This window comes from Leptinotarsa decemlineata, unplaced genomic scaffold (genome assembly GCF_025532065.1).
Source record: "Leptinotarsa decemlineata unplaced genomic scaffold, Ldec_3_MD MMD2_P_RNA_scaffold_6, whole genome shotgun sequence".
NCBI classification, from domain to species: Eukaryota; Metazoa; Arthropoda; class Insecta; order Coleoptera; family Chrysomelidae; genus Leptinotarsa; species Leptinotarsa decemlineata.
Window position 1 is genome coordinate 47,591 of NW_027412533.1, and position 19,823 is coordinate 67,413.

At 34.4% G+C, this 19,823-nt stretch overlaps 1 pseudogene; it reads left to right on the forward strand.

Moving 5' to 3' along the window:
- Positions 1-4,206: 4,206 nt before the first annotated feature.
- On the forward strand, positions 4,207-4,556 carry LOC111517002 (large ribosomal subunit protein P1-like; annotated as a pseudogene).
- The last annotated feature ends 15,267 nt before the right edge of the window (positions 4,557-19,823 follow it).

Sequence of the window (19,823 nt, forward strand, 5' to 3'; positions counted from 1 at the left end):
TGCTGGCCAAATTTCGGTGCTATGACTCATCTGACCATTTTTGTGTACGGCTCTTCTGCTTCCTGAAGGTGGCCGTAGATGGATATTTCTCAAATACATTCACCGTCAACGCTGAGGTTCCCCGGGGATCCATAGTGCCTCCAACCCTCTTTTTATTGTATATCAACGACTTATTGGAAAAAAAAACAAGAATCCGACAGAACACTTGTCTTGTCATTCCATTTGGATTCCAGGACATCGGCTACAGAGGCACATCTTCACAGGCATCAGGAGGTTGCATATCTTAATGAGGATCTATAACTTATTTCGAATTGGAGTGAAAGTATCCAGGTTCAATTCAATGCCACAAAAACTCAGGCATCAATTTTCTTCAAAAAGATTAATGTCAAGTCAGTCAATTTCGCTTTCTGTTTCGATAAGTTTTTTGGGGTTTAAAATTGATACCAATATGTCTTCGCACAATCATGTCCCTGGAATTGCAAAGGCTGCTTCTCAAAAGCTTGGAACACTGTTTCGAACCAGAAAACTGTACACACCTCAGTAACTTTTGATGCTTTATAAAGCTCAGATCAGACATTCCTTGGAGTATTGTTCTCATGTATGTAGCTCTGCCCCCAAATATACCCTGAAATTGCTGGATTCCATCCAGAAAAGAACCATCCGCCTGATTGGAAACATCACGTGCAACCTTGATAGCCTGGAACATCAAAGAAAGGTTGGGGATTTGTCTCTATTCTATAGATACTTTCACGGGAAGTGTTCAAGTGACTTGGCACATTTGGTTCCACCAAGAGGGGTACATATCAGAAATACGCGACGGACTGTGGCTGCTCATCGTTTTGAGATTCAACTCAGTACACCTCGAACTCTACTGTTTGAGAACTCTTTCATCTGGATAACGTCCTGAGAATGTTTTTCCAACAGAATTTAATCTCCAGCGATTCAAATCCAATGTGTTTCGCTACTTTCGCAATGGCACCGCTCTGAGAGCGCCATAAGGTTTTTCCAGCAGTGCTTGTGTTTTGTTCTTGAGAAAAATAAACGTCTCCAACGAAAATTTACAACGTGATATGCTTCGCAAAATTTGCAAAATTATGAATTTGCACATACTTCAAATGATCAAACATGGTGCACTAGAAATACAACTTTCGAAAAAATAGGAATGTAGACTTTGACGGCTGGCGTTATTGTTTTGGTTGATCTCCGAGTTTTGCCGTGGTCTTCTTTAAAGAATATTACTGGAATTTAATTCCAACACCAAATCGTTATTTTTAACACCTCGACTCGTGTTTCAATCACCAAGTGATCATCTTCAAGAGAAACATTTAATTTTCCTCTTGAAAATGATCACGTGGTGATTAAAACACGTGTCGAGGTGTTGAAAATAACGGTTTCGTGTTGGGATTGAACTCCAGTTATTTTCATTACTGCACCAAAGTTTCCCAATAGAGCATCATTTGTATGTCTCAATTGTCTTCTTGACGTATTTGTTACGTCAATTGGTATGTCTAGAAGAGTACTTCGACCACGCCAATAAAGATACGTCAGTTGATACTTTGATCCTGATATGACCTGTAATGGTTTCTAATTATTTGCGTCCGGCCTGTGAATTCTTCTTTCAGAATCAGACAATACGAGAAATGACTAGTTTGAAGCGATAATGATATCGAAGCCTCCAATAAAAATACCTTTTGTCCTATCTAATATCCATCTAGACAAATATCTTCAGATCATTAATTTTTCGTGTACTACATTGTACCGTTTATAAAAGCAAAAGTTTCGATAATAGCGAGGGGATACATAACTAATAAGAAACGAGAAGCGATACGAAGCAAGTCATTCGTTCAATTTAAAGTTAATAAAGGCATTCCATAGTGGATAAATTGAGTGTAGGGTGAAACGGAAATACTAAATACAAACCTTGCGAGTAGCTCATTGCGAAGCAGGGGCATGTGTCGTGAGGCAGTGAGGGTTGAACCGAAGGACACGCACTCACCTGAAAGAAAACAAATATTTATTAACTTGAACCGTGTCGGAAAATATTTTATATGAGAAAGGGCATGGAGCGCGTTTGGGCGTATATTTTTATCTTCGGGTCCATATGAATAGAACATCTTGAAATCATTTAGAGAACAAGGGAGAAAAAAATTTAATTTTGTTTGATTTGGAAGTTTTTATTCAAGCAGGCGTCATTCGTTTTTTTTATAGCTTTCGCAATGTACATATTTGTTGAACAGTTGAAAAATTAAAAGATGATTCTTGATGTACATTAGGTGTGATGTTTTGGTTTCTCGAACGTAATATCTTCAATATTTGATAACCATTGAATTTTATAACAAAATTGGCAGGAAGATTGGTCACCTTCAGCCTCTTCCTAAAAAGGACAAGAAAAATCTTTCAAATAAATATAGACCAATCGCTTTGCTATCAGTGATATCAACAATCATGGAGGATGGCGTAAACCATCATATCCTTGAATATTTGGAAGGCTTCAACATCTTGAGCGATCATCAATATGGCTTTCGGAAACAAAGATCAACAGGCTACTTTCTATGATTACTCACTCATATTTGGAATAACGCAATTGAGAAACATAGAGGGTCAAGAGCGGTTGTGCTTGATATTTCTAAGGCCTTTGACTGTGTGTGGCATGAGGGTTTGCTGGCCAAACTTCGAAGCTATAGTTTGTCGGATCATTTTTCTGTATGGCTCTCCAGCTTCCTGAAAGAACGTTTCCTGCAATGGATATGGCGATGGATATCTCTCGAAGACTTTTACCATCAACGCTGGTATTCCCTAAGGATCCACATTGTCTTCAACCCTCTTTTTATTGTACATCAACAACTCATTGGGAAAATAAAATAAGAAGTCAATATATTGCTTTGCTGACGACAGCACACTTGTCTCGTAATTCCATTTGAATCCTAAGACATTGGCTGCAGAAGCACATTTCCACGGGCAGCAGGAGGTTGCATATCTTAATGAGGATCTAGAGGTGATTTCGAAATTGGGTGAGAGTAACCAGGTTCAAATCAATGCCACGAAAACTCGGGCATCGGTTTTCTCCAGAAAGATAGATGGTTTGAAATCTCTTAATTTTAATTTTTTGTTTAATTGTTTCATTTTTTTACTTGTACTTTATTTCACTGTGATTTGATTTCAGGGTTTTTTTCGCCTAATATAATTTTCACTTTCAGCTCTTCTTTCAAATTTGTATTGGTTCTTTTAGGAAGTCCGAACTAATGAAATTCATACCGACGCCGTTATGCGTTACGTTACCAAGCAGTTTTCCCTCCTATAGAAAGTTACTATTTCAAAAGTTCAATATAGCCGATATTCAGAAAACTTTGAAAATCATTCAATTATGCTCACATTAACCTTGTCATTGTTCAATAACTCATTTCAGTTAAAAAATGGCTGATCATGTTTTACATTCGATTGATTTTTTCAATTAACTCCTCCATCAGAACGACACCTTTTCGAATCGCTTTTTCTTCTCATGAAAGAAGGGAGAGATACGAAAAATCAAACGAAATGAAACAATTTCAATTATAATTCTGCAAAAAAGCTACAGAATTGTCATTCTGCAGGAATCAGAAAGCAAACCAGAAATGGAAATTAATTAATTTGAGAAGTTTTTGCAAACTTGTTGAGGATAAATACCAATGAAATTGGGTTATGGTCTAAAAGCGGGCGGCTGCCTTTCCACAGCATTAGGGAAAGTTATAAATTCCGGTGTGTGCCAGCGAAATGGGGACTAACTTGTAAATGAATTATAACGTCAGGAGTGTAATTCATTCTGACACTGACAGCATAGATAATGCGGGTCCGAAGTGAACGATGCGGCGTTTGTGTCATTACCATCCGCATGCATGCATTTTTTATTCGCGTGTAATTATGACCGAATTAAAATGACACATGACTTATGCGGATTTTATTCATATTAGGGCACATTTCGGTATTCCAATGATGCAGGCGCTTTTTCCGGCCCGAAAACATCGTTTGATAGAATATTTGAATGGGTTTCCATTGCCATTCATCAATATTTGCGAGTCGGTTGGAAATTGATTATCTCAGTTTGAAAATGATGAATTTTCGGGTGACAGACGAAACTAATTTACTACTTTTTAACGGATATGTACACGCAGAAACAGTTCAGTTGGTATTTGTCATGAGCGAGATTGAATGAAAGATACACATTTTTTGATGGACATCGATTGTATTACCCAATGAGGTCTTGCTTGCGTCTACTGAACAGTGATTCTGGTTGATGATGATATTGCCGTAACTGGCGAGAAAATCCAGACCATCTTCAAAGCAGCCAATGTTGACGTAGGACCATACTGGCCTGTTCTTTTTGCAAATGCGCTAGAAGAAATCAACGTCAGGGAATTGATCACCAACATTGGGTATGGAGTAGGAAGTGCACCCTCAGCAGGAGGTGCTGCAGCTGCTGCTGAGCCTGCCAAGGAGGAAAAGAAGAAGGAAGATGAACCTGAAGAGTCTGATGATGATATGGGTCTTGGAGTCTTCGATTAGAGTACAAGTTTTTTGACTTTGTGAACTATGTGATAGATATTTTGAAACAACTTTGTTGAGAGATTCTCACATGACATTTTCTAAACACTCTGAAAGCATACTTGAAAGCCTAATAGCATTGTTGCGGTGCTATGTGATTGCATCTTATTATATATGATGTTCATGAAGTAACGCATTGATTCATCATGAACCAAATGAACAATATCGAGTACCAACCTTCGAGTATTGAGTTCCAATTGATATAGGGGGCAAATAATACATTGCGAAAAGTTATTAACGGAATAGAAAATTTTAAATAAACGTAATGGAGAAATTTAATGAAATTATGTATCGTTATTACAACTACTTTATTGAACTGAAAAAAAATGTTTTAAGGTCAGATCAGTTTTTTAAAAAGATGCTTTTTAGTTTGCCACTTCCATCATAAAACAAAAAATGGGTAAAACATTCGAAAAAAAAACTTCTGTTATACACTCTTTATCAAGAGTTTCAGTTATTTTTTCTTCGAAAGCTTCGAAAGCAAAATTTTTTTAAGTAACGATGGAGAAGTAGAAGCTTATCTTCAAAAACACTTCCAAAAAACTTTCAAACAACTTTTGAAAAACATACCGCAGTATATTGTACACATTATATCTAGCCCCTTCCATCAGTGATTTCTGCACCGCAGATTTACCATATATTGTCTAAATATATTTTTGTCATTTATTTTCCATTTGTCTTTAAAAACTATCAGAAAACAAAAATTCACGTGAAATCTAATCGAAAGTGAACATTTGAAATATATTTTGTAAATATCAGGGACTTCAGATGTCTCCACAAAAATGAATCTGACTGTATTTTTTTGAGAATAATACTGGGCATCATATAATACTGGACATCATGGATATTGATTCTAGATGGTTGTATGCCAAGTCTGGACTTGATAAATTTTCAAATATTGTAATCGTATACATGAATGAAATTTGAGAAAATAACAGGACTTCCATATTTGTTTTAAATATGTTTTTCCGTTAACCAGTTGACGCACCCCTACGAACGACAACCTTCAGAAGTCTAAACTTGTGCGAGCTAAGGACTAACGAGGTCTCACCTTTTAATGTGTGATTCCTAATACGGCCTGGACGATAGCAAGTGAAAATCGATCGTTCAGCCTGCGGCTTGAACCACCGACCAACACGGCGGTCAATTTAGTGAGTGAACAAAGCATCCACGTCGAACCGATCGGTCGAACCGATCCGCTTTCCAGAATATTGATTTATGAGAGTTTTTTTCTCAGAATTATCTATAGATACCCTTTCGAATACATAAATTTTGAAACACCCTATATATTACGATTCTACATGGACATTCATATCAACCCCTATTTGTAAGTTTCAATTTCAACTTGTTTATTTTACTGATCTCATCATTCTTAGATGCTTTTTCATTGCGAGTTTAGATGTAGGTTTAGGTTGGGTAAGTTTGTTACTTCTACTGTGTACTCATATATGTAATTAACTAAGCTTGTATGTACCCATGCGGGATAAACAAATAAATATTGCCCTCTGAGGGTTGTCGTTCATACGAAGATGGCAGATAGATATTAGTTGATTTTTCGAGAAAGTTGAACATAGGGGGTGAAAATTGAGGAATAAAACTTTCTATGTTTTTTATACCACTTGTATTTGTAACTAACGTTACTGGAGTTTCGTTCAAATGAATACAATAAACTCTTATCTATTGTATTCGTTTGAAAATGTCCGTATAGGACGAAACTGCAGTAACGTTAGTTAGAAATACAAGTGGAATAAAAATATAGGAAGTTTTATGGCTACGTTCATCATTTCAATTGTCATATTTGTTGCCTAAACAAAAATAATGGCTTTTTGGAAAAAATAAAGAACAGAAAAAGATGAACCTCAAATTATAAGGTTGTTTCAAATTGAACCAAAGCGCTGCCGAAACAGCTCGAAAAATTAACCAGGCATTTGGAAATGATATTGTTAATGCACGTACTGTTGGTTTACAAACTTTCTTTTCGGAAATTTTGCCTCGAAGATGAGCCCCGAAGTCGTTCAGGACATGGATTTGATGATCTTGGTAGAAATTGACCCATCACAATCGATGCGTGGGGTGGCGGAAGAACTGGAAGTTATTTCTCATGCGGTTTTTCATGCTATAAAACATATTGAAATGGTTAAAAAGCTTGTAAGGTGGGTGTTCCACGGTTTGACAGAAAATGTAACGTTTCCATGCCTGTTTTTCTTTGCTTCTGCGCAACCAAAACGACCTTCTGATAGATCGGTTTGACACGTATAGATTCTCTACAACAAGAGACATTCATGACAGTATTTGGACACCGATGAGCCACCCAGGCACTTTCCAAAGACGAAAATCCACCAAAATAGATCATGGTTACTGTATGGTGGTCAGCTGATGTGATTCACTATAACTTTCTGCAACCTGGCCAAATTATCAAGGCGGGGTCCTTTTGTGAGGAATTTGACGAAATGTAGCAAAAATTGCGTCGGTAGCAGCCGACACTGTTGAATAGAAGGGGTCCTGTTCTACTTCACGACAACGCTCGTCCGCCCGTTTCACAAATCACCATTCAAAAATCAAACGAAATGAGCTCCAAAGTTCTGCTCCAAGCACTCCGATAACTTTGCCACCGATAGAACTTACGTCAATTGGGACTAAGCAAAAACGGCCTTCATCGTCTTCATCGAATCTAGAGCACACAATTTTCATGCTGATGGAACTAATGAACTTATGTTAAGTTAGCAAAAGTACACTGATTCAAATGTCTTTTATTTCGATTGAATTGAATATGTATTCTCTGAGAGATTACAGATTGCAATAGACAAAAGGACAAAATTTTTGAAACAACCTAATAAAAATGTACAGATCATGCATATAAGATTATTCCAGATACAAAATGGAAAAAACAATTTATCTCAAACAATTACTTTCAAACATATGGATGTTTTTACGAATTTTCATCGTGACAAGAGCTGAAAGTGCCATTTCCAGTGACATAAAGTCGTATTTTTGTAAATTGATGGATGTAGCCGTTACTACCTGGTAGGAAATCATAATGAAGAAAAGAGAAATGAAACTTTTTATGTTTTTTACCACTTTTATTTGTAACTAATGTTACTGCAGTTTCGTCCTATACGGACATTTTCAAACTTATACAATAAACTGACAATGATTCATTACATTCGCCATTATACATATACAACCCCTGTAGGTACTAATAGAAATCAATCAAGTACCTCTATTTCTATTAGTACCTACAGGGGTGGTATATAATGGCGAATGTAATGAATCATTGTTAGTTTAGTGTATAAGTTTGAAAATGTCCGTCTAGGACAAAACTGCAGTAACGTTAGTTACAAATAAAAGTGGTAAAAGACAAAGAAAGTTTCATTTCTCTTTCCTTCGTATTCAGAAATAGGTGTTTCGTTACTGATGTTGGAGTTCAAGTAAAAATGAAGATTGACAGATTTTCATGTGACATTTCATTTGTCTGAATTGAATGTGTCATATGAATTATATTTGTTTGAATTCCATTACGAATCTTTGGAAGTACAAACTAAATGAGAGGCTAACAAACAGCGATTTTCTTATAATTGATTGTGCATTTGTTTAAAAGTAATTAGGAAACGGACTTTAATTATTTGATTTTCCTATTCCTTCCTTCGTTAGTTTCTGACATTTTTTATATAAGGGTGGAGAAATAGAAAACCACAAAGATATTTCCAAAAACTAATCTCTAATACAAAAGTTTTTCTTTTCAATTTGAATATGGGTATATTTCAGAGAATGAATTCACCCTTTTTCTCTGAGTCGCACTGTGTATATTTCATTTATTCAATTTGCCATAATTCAGTCCAAGTGTAGACTTTATATCCGATTCTAATCCGGAACATAAGGAAGCACGTCAATGCCTCAAATTTCCGCAATACGAAACTTTCATCCAACTTTTCCATTGAAGTAACACCTATTATGCTTTACCGAGACACCCGTCTCATATTCGAAATCAGTCTGCATCCTCGAATCTGATAGCAGTTGTTTGATATTTCAATAACGCTAAGTGATGCACCACGCCAAATGTTTCTGGAACACTTTCCGCATTCCATTTCAAAAGACTTTTCTCTTGCTCTACTTCGCCACTCGGAGACAGATTAGAGTATATATCCTCTGAAAATGGCGCTATTGTAACATCAACGGAAAGCGAAACTGTCGTGGTATACATCGGAATACGGAATTATTTCACTCTGTTCGGATCAGAACATTAAGTTGGTCTTTTGAGAGTTGTTCTTGTAAACCAGTGTAGAACTATTTTGAGTATTATCAGAAAGAAGGAAAGAAAACAGGTCTTTCGAAACAATTACTTTGTATAATTTTTTCACTTTTCATTTCATGCTGTCGGTGAGACAATCTGAACACAAAGAAATCTTTTTGCCAATTCAAACTTGGAATTGTAAAATACCAATTATTCAAATTTCTATTTTCACAGATCTGGGATTTTTGTCAGCAGTATATTTAAAGTCCATATTATTTAAATTGTTCGTTTTTTTATTACGGTTAGGAATACAAATAGACGTCACCTAGTACTCTTCTTCTTCTTTTGTTCAGTCATAGAGTTGTTTTTCATAGTGATTAACGTAGTGTGAGAGATGAGGTAAAGTTCAAGTAAACGATATAGTGCAACCTACCTTCCAACAGCTCCCCTTCAACAATTTAGTTAGGGAGCTAACTAATTTCGTTATTGAATAATCATTTCTGATTATATATCAGAACTGATATATAACGCAGAACTGATATATATATATATATATATATATATATATATATATATATATATATATATATATACATCGGAAGAGTCTAGGGATATTTTTATAACACACTAAATATCATAAAAATAAATGCATGAGGTCGTTTAATTTCGATTAAATTGGTACAATCGACCACCCTTTAGATTTCTATGGGTTGAACAAAGCCTGCAAAAACGGTAACTAATCTTTTATCAAGTTTTTTACAAACTGTAGGTTTTCGGCTAAAATGAATAATCTGAAAGTGTCGAGTTTGTACATTCTATGCAGTTCTTGCTCAGCAATTAAACTGGAAATATTGTGCTTTAACATGGAACGCCATCACTTACCATTGGCTGAGATGAATAGAACTGTAGGGCTTCTTCAAGGTGGCATGCGACAAAATGATGTAGCTCTTCGTTTGGGGGTCTCCCAAAGTGTTATCAGTCGATTGTGGCGGCATTTCCGTGAAATTTGCAGTCCAGCCGAACAACATCCAGGGCTAGGACGCGCTACAACTGCAGTTCAAGACCGATTTTTGGTCGTAACCGCAAGAAGACAACCGACAATCACAGCACCTGAGTTGGTTAACGTGTTGCAGCAGACGCACCAGGTAACCATGGGTCGTGATACTGTCAGAAATCGACTGCATGAAGCAGACCTCCACAACAGAAGGCCACTTAGATGTCCACCTTTGTCGAGAGGCAATCGCGGTAGAAGATTAGAGTGGTGTCAAGAACATCAAAACTGGGATGCAAATGATTGGGCCACAGTTTTGTTTACAGACGAATCCAGATTTGGATTTCATCCAGATTCTCGTCGAGTAAGACTGTGGAGACGACCTGGAAATAATGAACGTTTGAGACACGTCCAGGAAGTCCACACATACAGAGGTGGTACAGTAATGCCATGGGGCGGAATCATGATCGGCGGCAGAACCGATCTCGTTTTTCCAAATCGCTCCCTCACAGCTCGACAGTACCTCGACACCATTCTTCTACCTATCGTCCGTCCGTTTGCTGGTGCTGTTGGTGGAAACTTCCACCTAATGCACGATAATGCTCGTCCACATGTCGCGCGTCTAGTGACTGACTGTCTCACCAACGAAAGAGTTGATGTATTGTCATGGCCAGCACAATCACCGGACCTGAATCTCATCGAGCATGTGTGGGACATGCTTCAACGAAGAATTACTCCGCATATGGGGAACATTCACACAACGTTTCAATTGAGAGAGCTTTTAATCGCTGAATGGGCAAATGTACCTCAACAAGATATTGACAATCTCATTTTGTCAATGCACGATAGATGTAGGGCCGTAATAAACCAGCGTGGAGGCCATACTTTGTACTCATTCCAATTTTTTTTGTATTATGATTTTTTTTCGGGGTGCCAAAGAAGAGCCATATTTTTTTTTAGTTTTGCTTATATGCGCACTCAATATTTGTGTATATTTATATATATATATATATATATATATATATATATATATATATATATATATATATATATATATATATATAAATATAAATATATATAGCGGTTTAATTCGTGAGGTTGCAGTCAATAGCTGGGCTGTTACATATAACAATGAGTTTTCTTTGTAACAGTATATATATATATATATATATATATATATATATATATATATATATATATATATATATATATATATATATATATATATATAGTTTTTTTTTGGAGAGGAGTTTGGATTCTTGTTGAATGAAAGTTTTTTCTTTTTGATGTATATAAAGACGTTTCGTTCTCGGTCGAAGACTTTTTCAATTCATTTTCTTATATTTGAGATACAATGGAAATTGTTTGTTAGTGGTAGTTGTTTAATAACCTTATGATACATACCTAGGCTGCATTATTGAAATAAAATTATTTTTGACATTTTTCTTTGTTGTTTATGTGGAAGTCCTTTGATTTTTCTGTAGAAATGGTTTGTTTGTTGGCTATAACGGGGGACATGAGGGTAGATTTTGGTTTTGTTTGAATTGGCTGATTGTGTTATATTAATGTATAGTATATTCGATTTAGGTATTTTATGTCTGTTCAGTTGTTCAGTTCAGAGTTTTTGTTATTTTTAATATGAATAATTTCTTTTATTATTCATATCATTTAGATGAAATACGAACACCAAAAATCCGTTTTCACAAACTGAAATTCTCATAGAAAGATTCCCTTTTCAATTCATAAAAACACAACACATTCCAATAATTTCAAATTCTGTAATGTCGATAACGGGACATTACACTCTTTTTGTTCAATGAAAAAATTATGTTGTCAAATATTGGAAAAATAAAGTGAATATTCGACTGAGAAACAAAGCATAGTTTTAATAATGAATTTTAATTTTTAATATTGGAGAGTACGAAACAGAGTATTGAGGCGGATTACTAGCTTACATGTTGTCACACTCAGGACTTATGTTTCATAAATTTCTCAGAGGACGCGAAGCAACCTCAAGGGATTTGCACACAAACAAATTATTCTTTATGCCGTAGTTGTTGAAGCGCTGAATAAATGTTAGCATGCGCCAAAGTCGTTTGATGAATAATTTATTCTAACAGTGGTTTGGAATTTTATTCGTTTGGTGAAATATTTCGTTTATGTGACTTTTTATTATGCATCTAATCTAATGTATACATGAAAATTCATTTTTTATGTAGTTGAGTTTCATCAGTTCTAACAGTATCCAAACATAAAGTTACATAACTTTCACTATTTCTTAATGAGATTTTGTATTTTGTGTTACGATACATGTACTAAAGGAATGAATAAATATTAACATTAGGGAGTGATTAAAAAAAGAGGAATGACATCTGATAGCTTGTTTAGCAAGCTTGTTTTGAAGTAGGTATATTTGAAAATATGTTTCCATCGACTTACAATAAATGATATTATCAAAATTATGTATTGAGCACATAATTATCAGATTAAAAGGAACTCAATATAGCACGGATCATTTTTTAATTGATCCCTAATAAAATTTGAAATGCATTCAAGAAACACAAGTATCAGTCGATTTCATCACAAAACGTGAAATATTCATAGTTTATAATAAATACGATTACAATACAAAAGATATTCGTGAATCCGAAATACCTACATTCAACAATTATGTCTTAAGATTCACAAGTAGGTGTACAAATATTGGTGGAGATGAGAAATGATAGAGAAATGCTCCGTTTATTCTTTATTGATATTGATATTGATACTAACTCAATCAACATTTCACTTTTATACATATCTGTTTCGAAATTAATTCCACTGAGACATTGAAAAGTATACTGAATGCATTCACTGTTTTACTACATGTTTTATACAGTGATTTTCTTTAAAGCCCCCCCTTTTATTTTCTGAACAGGTCAACTCAAAAAATTCAAATTTGGGAGAATGAAATTAATGCATAAATACTTTATTTAGTGCATGTGAAATTGACAGATGAAATTTTAGAAATGGCGACTGGGCGCCATCTGGGAAAAAAATTAAATGGAAAGGGAGGTCTTGTGACATATATTTTTGAAGCTCCTGACAAATGTTTCATAACTCTAGAATACAATATCGATATCTTCAACTACTACAAAATGTTGGAACTTTTAATAATTGCCTGAATACATTGACATTTAACTACATAATATGACATAATAAGCTTGAGGTCAGTTCAGAAAATGCTCGGAATGGTTGCCTTGAAGTCATTGGCATATAAACAGCCTATCCTATATTTCACGCCGAACATTTCCAAACACAGTAACGTCAATATATCTACAAATATTTATTATTCTCCGCCGTATATCCAATATTGAAGCAGGTTTAGGGTCGTACACCTTTTGCTTCAAATAGACCCCATAAAAAAGTCCAAAGTTGTCAAATCTGGCGAGCGGGCTGGCCATTCTGTAGGACCTCGATGGCCAATATAACGACCGGAAGAGGAAGTCTGGAGTAATGCATATTCAAATACAGTTCCCCTGTTGAGTTTTGCTCAATAAATAGAGGTTCTACAATATGGTTTCCCAAACGTTATTTTTTTCTGGATATTGGGTATGTGTTTTCCGGAAAACGTAAGGGTTGGTGTCACTCCAATAACGGCAATTTTGTTTGTGAATATTGCCGTTTTGAAAAAGAAGTACATTCATTCGTCACTAAACCAACTATTGTGAAGATAGGTAGGTATCAATTTCACTTCAAAATAAATTAATTATGCATTAATGTCATTATCCTGAATTTCAATTGTTTGAGTTGACCCGTTCAAAAAATAAAAGGGGAGGGGACATTGAAGAAATGCACTGTCTATTTTATAGATCGGAATTCTAAACTTCAGCAGATCATTTGAAAAAAAATTAAGCTCATTTTGTGCGGTGATATAATTCCTATATCCACCTATCCCTAGATTTTTAATATATAAGCACTAGTTTAACACTGGTTTGCATTTGAATCATTCATTTTTGACCCATATCGTCATATTTTCATTTGCATTCACCTTGAAACCTAATTATCTGGAATGCATGCCTTGAGTAGTTGAAAGTTATCAGCATGAAGATGTAGCTTCCAGCCTAGTTCTAATAATGAAGAAAGATTTGCTGTGAATATTATACAGAAAAGCGGTCCCAACACACTTTCTTGTTATAATTGATTCATATCAACCTGATGAGTTCTGTGACTCAGAAAATTCCTAATCAGAATTACTACATTTCAATAAATGTCATAGTGATAAGGTGTGGCTAGGAATAATTCGTGAATGACAAAATCCTTAGCTGGAATCTAACAACGTGAGGTTGGTAACTTCTCATTTGTCCATTTCTATTGAGATCATTAGGGATTTTCATCAACAGTGTGGTAATTTGACATCATTGAAATCAGTATTAGCAAGAGGAGTCCTATAGAGTAACTACTGACATTAATATATACTCATGTGGCATTGGTACTTATTGTGCCCGAGAACGTTTCTACTTCATCATCTGTGACAGTTGTCATGTCACTTTCACATGCCTCATTTTCGTTCAAGTTATTTCAATAGAAACTCAAAATATTATAATTGACAGCCATCCTCTTGGTGCACTCGACAAAGTAGTTTTTCATCAATTCAGGGTTAAGTGAAGTTGAGTCAATTTCTTTGGCAGTCTATCCATTTCTAGACAATATTCATATTACTGATATATCAGATTGAACTATGAATGATAACGAGGTATAATATGCGTGACATGTTTTACATGAAAACCAATTTCAAACTTCATGTTTCCTTGTTACAGAGATTAATTTATTATAAATTATTCAGATATTTTTAAATTAAATTAGTCGTAGGCGCCGAGTTGTTTTCACGAGATAACTCACGAGTGGGTTGAAGCAATCTGAACAATTTTACTTAATAATATGTATGCCTTTTCATAATTGAAACTGAGACATGTAATTTTCTGTAATAAAACACTGCCATAAAATATTTATCGTTTAAAGTTTCAGTACTTGTTCCTTTTAATTACTCTATCTATTCTTCTTCACTAATCTGATGCGTCTAGAAAGAAACATTCTTATAGTAATTTTATGGATGGTCGTGCTTTATGTGATGTTACAAAACATGAACCAACAAATAATTAACTATGTTTCGAAAGTTTGAAATGTTCATCAACTTCCAATCTGTGAATGCACTTATGATTTTCAATAATTATTCCAGTATAATGAATAAATTTTGTTTCAGTCAGATAATTTCTCATTGTTGATGAATATTACATCGTAATTTGATGGTTACATGGTAAAGGTTCCGAATTTATTCGACACGTTGCGGTTTTTTCAAAATTAAAGAAAGCTCTATAAGTTTTCGGATAAATGGTTTTCATTGCCATTTCGTTGAGGAGTTTTTGAAGTTTTGATAAGTGAGACAGATGAAAATTCATGAAAGTATCAAAACACATTCCATTATATATTCACTTGAACAATTTTAGAAAACCTTAGGTATAAATATTCCGCTATACATGGATTCGCAAGAAAAACTTTTTATTCTGAATATTTTTGAAGCGTCAACTCTAGATCCGTAACTAAAGTTTTCAAAGAAATAAACTTAGCTTTATCTCCCGCATGAAGAAAATCTATAAAAATTTATAGTAATTATATTGTCCTATACTAATGTTGAATTATGGTTTAATAACTAGATATTCGTCGAATGAATTACACAAAGATAACCAACTACCCGATTAAACCGGTAGTTTCTTTCGTCACAGTTCCTAAAATATCCGAAAAACTCATTGCAGTTATTCAAAACCACACCAATTTCAAATAAAAAATTCAGATAATGCCAAATTGATTTCATTTGTTGTAAAGAATTTGTTTCCCAGTATTCCTCCGAATGAAACGATTACTCTTGTAGAAAATATATTGCACCAAAAGTCTACAATCCGGTAGTGAAAAAGGAAATATTAGACTTGCTTACGGGTATGTCACAGAATTATTTCCAATTCAATGACACCTTTTACTCATCATGCAAAGGTCTCATAATGGGAAACCCATTTAGTCCTTTTCTGGCAGAGATTCTCATGGACGATTTGGAGACAAAAATACACAGTAACCCACTGGTAAGAAGTTTCGTGTATTGGTATAGATATGTGGATGATATCCTAGTATGTTTCACAGTTGACTAAATTTTTGAATTTCATCAATTCCCTCCACCCTTCTATCACATTCACAATGGACACGGAAAAGGGCGACTCTATAATTTTTTTTACTTGATAATAACAACATGATAAAAGTTAACAACAAACATGATTTTTTATCGTAAATCGGCACACATACAGATATTATCATTCATGATTCGTCCACCCACCCGTATCAGCACAAAGTAGCAGCTTTCAACAGTATGATCCACCGACTGATGAATGTGCCCTCGTCAGAGGCGAATTTCAATAAAGAACTGAACATATTGAAACAAATAGACTATTATGTATTAGATAATAAAAAATGTATTAGACTACTATCGTAGTCTAATACATTCTTTTTTATCAGAAAAGTTATACAGTCAAGCTTTGGGAGAAGTTCACCCAATTCGAGAAGAGAATAAAAGTTATAGAACCTCAACCTACTTAGGCCAACCCACTACAAATATTTCAGATTCTCTGCACAACAAAGGTGTAAATATTGCTTTCAAAACCAACAACATTTTAGGCATGCTCATTAAGAATAACAAAAATAAAAGTCCAGTTTCAGAAAAATCGGGAGTGTATTAATTATCATGTGTATAGCGAAACACGTGTCGCGGTTTTTGTAAAACCTTGTATAGTGAAAATCATACAATGACCTGTATTAATTAGTTTTGATTATGGTGTATACATATTTCAAAGATATTGAACAAAATTCACTTATTCTAAGGAAGTTAGAGTGTATTCAATGAGTGACGTCCTCGTTTATAATGTTTGTGTTTTCAGACTGTGGAAGGTAAAAATCCCAGAAAAATTGTATTTTTGTACCCGAACAGTTGCATCCTCGATAACTTATACACAAGTACGTTTCAGATTTGATTGAAAAAATAATGGCATTTGCCTCCATCAATATAAAATAATAGATTCAGTATAATATAAAACACAAACATCTTGATCCAACAGAGCTTCAATTTCAGGAACTAGCAACTGGAAAGATTGTAGTGTTATGAATTGAATTAGTTCTCAATAAGGATGATGTTTACCGCATAGTTCAATTATGTGAAACCAGGAGAAATTATTACATTCATTATACCATCTGAATGCATTAAAAAAGAACGTTTGCAAATGCGACAGAAGTTGTACTGAATGGAGAAAATTACATTACACTCTTGAAGAAAAATATTGATAATTTTTTGGGAAAGGAAGTTTTTGGCTTTCTACTACTCCATCTGATACAAAAAAATGGATAAAATGGATGAGAGAATCTTCCAAAGAAAGGAAGGATTAATCAATTTGAAAATAAGTAACTCTATACATGGATTAATCCTTCCTTTCTTTGGAAGATTCTCTCATCCATTTTTTTGTATCAGATGGAGTAGTAGAAAGCCAAAAACTTTCTTTCCCAAAAAATTAATCACTCCTAAAGATATAACCCTTTCAAATCAAATATTGATAATGTAAATCGATGAAAATATCATTGGAGAAGAGTTGTAGATTCAACAAGATCGTGAAATTATTTGAATTATTTGATACAACTAATTCGAACAAATAATCATTGTGTCTTACCGCTTTTATTAGTCATCTTTGTTCATCAACTATACCGTACGTTAGACGAAAATAATTTTATCATTTGAATTCAAAAACATTAAAGTTCCATTCTGAGTTGTTAAAACTTCAACGTAGAAATGTTCACGCGAAATTGATAATTACTGAAAATAACACAAGCATTAAAATTACTCGTAACGTGTCATTATATGGAATCAAAACATGTTTAACGATAATAAGAAAATTCTACATTTGGGTTGTCCATATATGGGAGATTCTCATTATAGTTCATGCTTTGAGGAATAGTTGCGGTAAGGATATATAAAAGTAAATGAACTATCTAAATCGGAAATAACCGCATTTGCCTGACTTTTTCGTCATGGCTAAAAGCAAAGTATAATTCGATTCCGATGGCGCTGAAAACTTTTTACGTGAATTTTGTTTGATGTCAAAGGAAATGGAGCAGTCTTATAGACCGGATATATCAATGTTTCGAAGATTTTCTTGAATATTGGAAATTGATAATTTTTTCTAGTTTGATCTGGTTAATGATTATTATGATAGTAAATCGGCCATCTAGTATTTGCTTATAGTATCAAGATGGCGGTAGGTGAAAGTCCACTGTCATTGAAGTCTGAAGAAAATAGTGAATTTTATGTGTAAACGCTGTCAGAAAGAAGTTGTGAACAAAGCAATGTGTATCATCAAATGTGTAGAAACTTTTTATGTTGAATATGTCAGGCAGGCTAATGAGTCTAAAAAAAGAAACTGCAAGCATGTAGTAAGAAATCAAAACCAGGTTGAAGAAAGAAGCCTAAGTTATTTAGTCTATACACCGAGAAAATATTCCTCAAAGAAGAAAATGAACTTTTAAGAGAAGTAAAACAGGATAAGAAAACAATTATGAAGGACAAAGTGATATCATCATTGAATGAGAAAATAGCATTCCTAGAAAATAGGCTGGCACAATAATCCTCAGAAAACTACATCTGAACGAAAAAACGGCAGACGAATAGCACAAAAAAGGCTTACCAGAGAAAGGTGAGGCTGAAAATACCGTAAATACGTATCAAGCAAAACCTTATAAATAATTCAGAGGTAATAAACAGTCAGAGAACAGAATTCTCAATTACAAGGTGATTCATTTCTCAAAGTGAATCAGATTGCACCAAAAATACTACAAATTTAAACAGAACAAAAATGAACAAAGTCATAATGTTGACGAAAAAAAGCAGCACAATTACTATGTGGTTACAAGAAGGAAGATAAGACAACATCGAAGATGAATATCAATGGAGTTTTTTCCCAATACCAACAGTTTGATCTTCCTCTTGAAGATGATCACTTGGTAATCGAAACACGTGTCGAGGTGTTAAAATAACGGTATGGTGTTGGGAAAAAACTCAAGTAATATTCATTACTACACCGAAGGTTCCAAACAGGGCATTACAAGAACATCGAAAGTGGTGATGGAGATACAGATTTTTATCGAAAACAAGAGAATAAAAGCAAAAAGATATGACTAGTTATATCACGGGTACTAGACTCGATTAAGGAAGTTAACGTAGAAAAATATATTAGAGATGAAACGAAGTCAGAAAATATGTACGTCAAAAACTAGAAACAAAAAATATATGGAGAATAACCAGTCATCTAAAAAAACTTGTCTACCCATCTGACACTTGGCCCAGGAATATAATATATAGTAGATTCAACTTCAAGCTAGGGCAACACTTTTTATATGAGCAACCAAAAGAAGAGGAGATTCGGACAAACCAACCGAGGTCTTTTTTATTGATACAACAGGAAAACCATCATCCTTCTAATCACCACTGAATTGTTATGATGCATTCAATCAAGTTCAATTTAACACAAAGGGTCTTTGAGGAAAATGTGATGATCTTAACATACTACTGACAACACACAATGTGAAAAGATAAAGATGAACTGAAAACAGCTGTGATTGAAAACTACAAACTCATCTCATATTTTGCTGCAATGGGATGCAACATCGAGAGAAGGAGTATGTATATTTGCTAACGATGAAGTGAACCTTGAACCAATAGCTCATAAAGGTAGTGTGGAGAACAGCTTTGAAACGTGTTCAACTCGAATCAAATCATTAGTTTCACAAACTACAGCTAACGATTCGACATTCACAAACTTTATTTCCAAAATATCACCACATATTTCGCTATCGCAGAGGTAGGCGAAAAATAGAAGTTGCTTCTGGAAACAAACACTCAACCGTAAAAATTGATGCTCTAATCTAGTATCGGCCAAGTCCATCATATATCAATGCAAA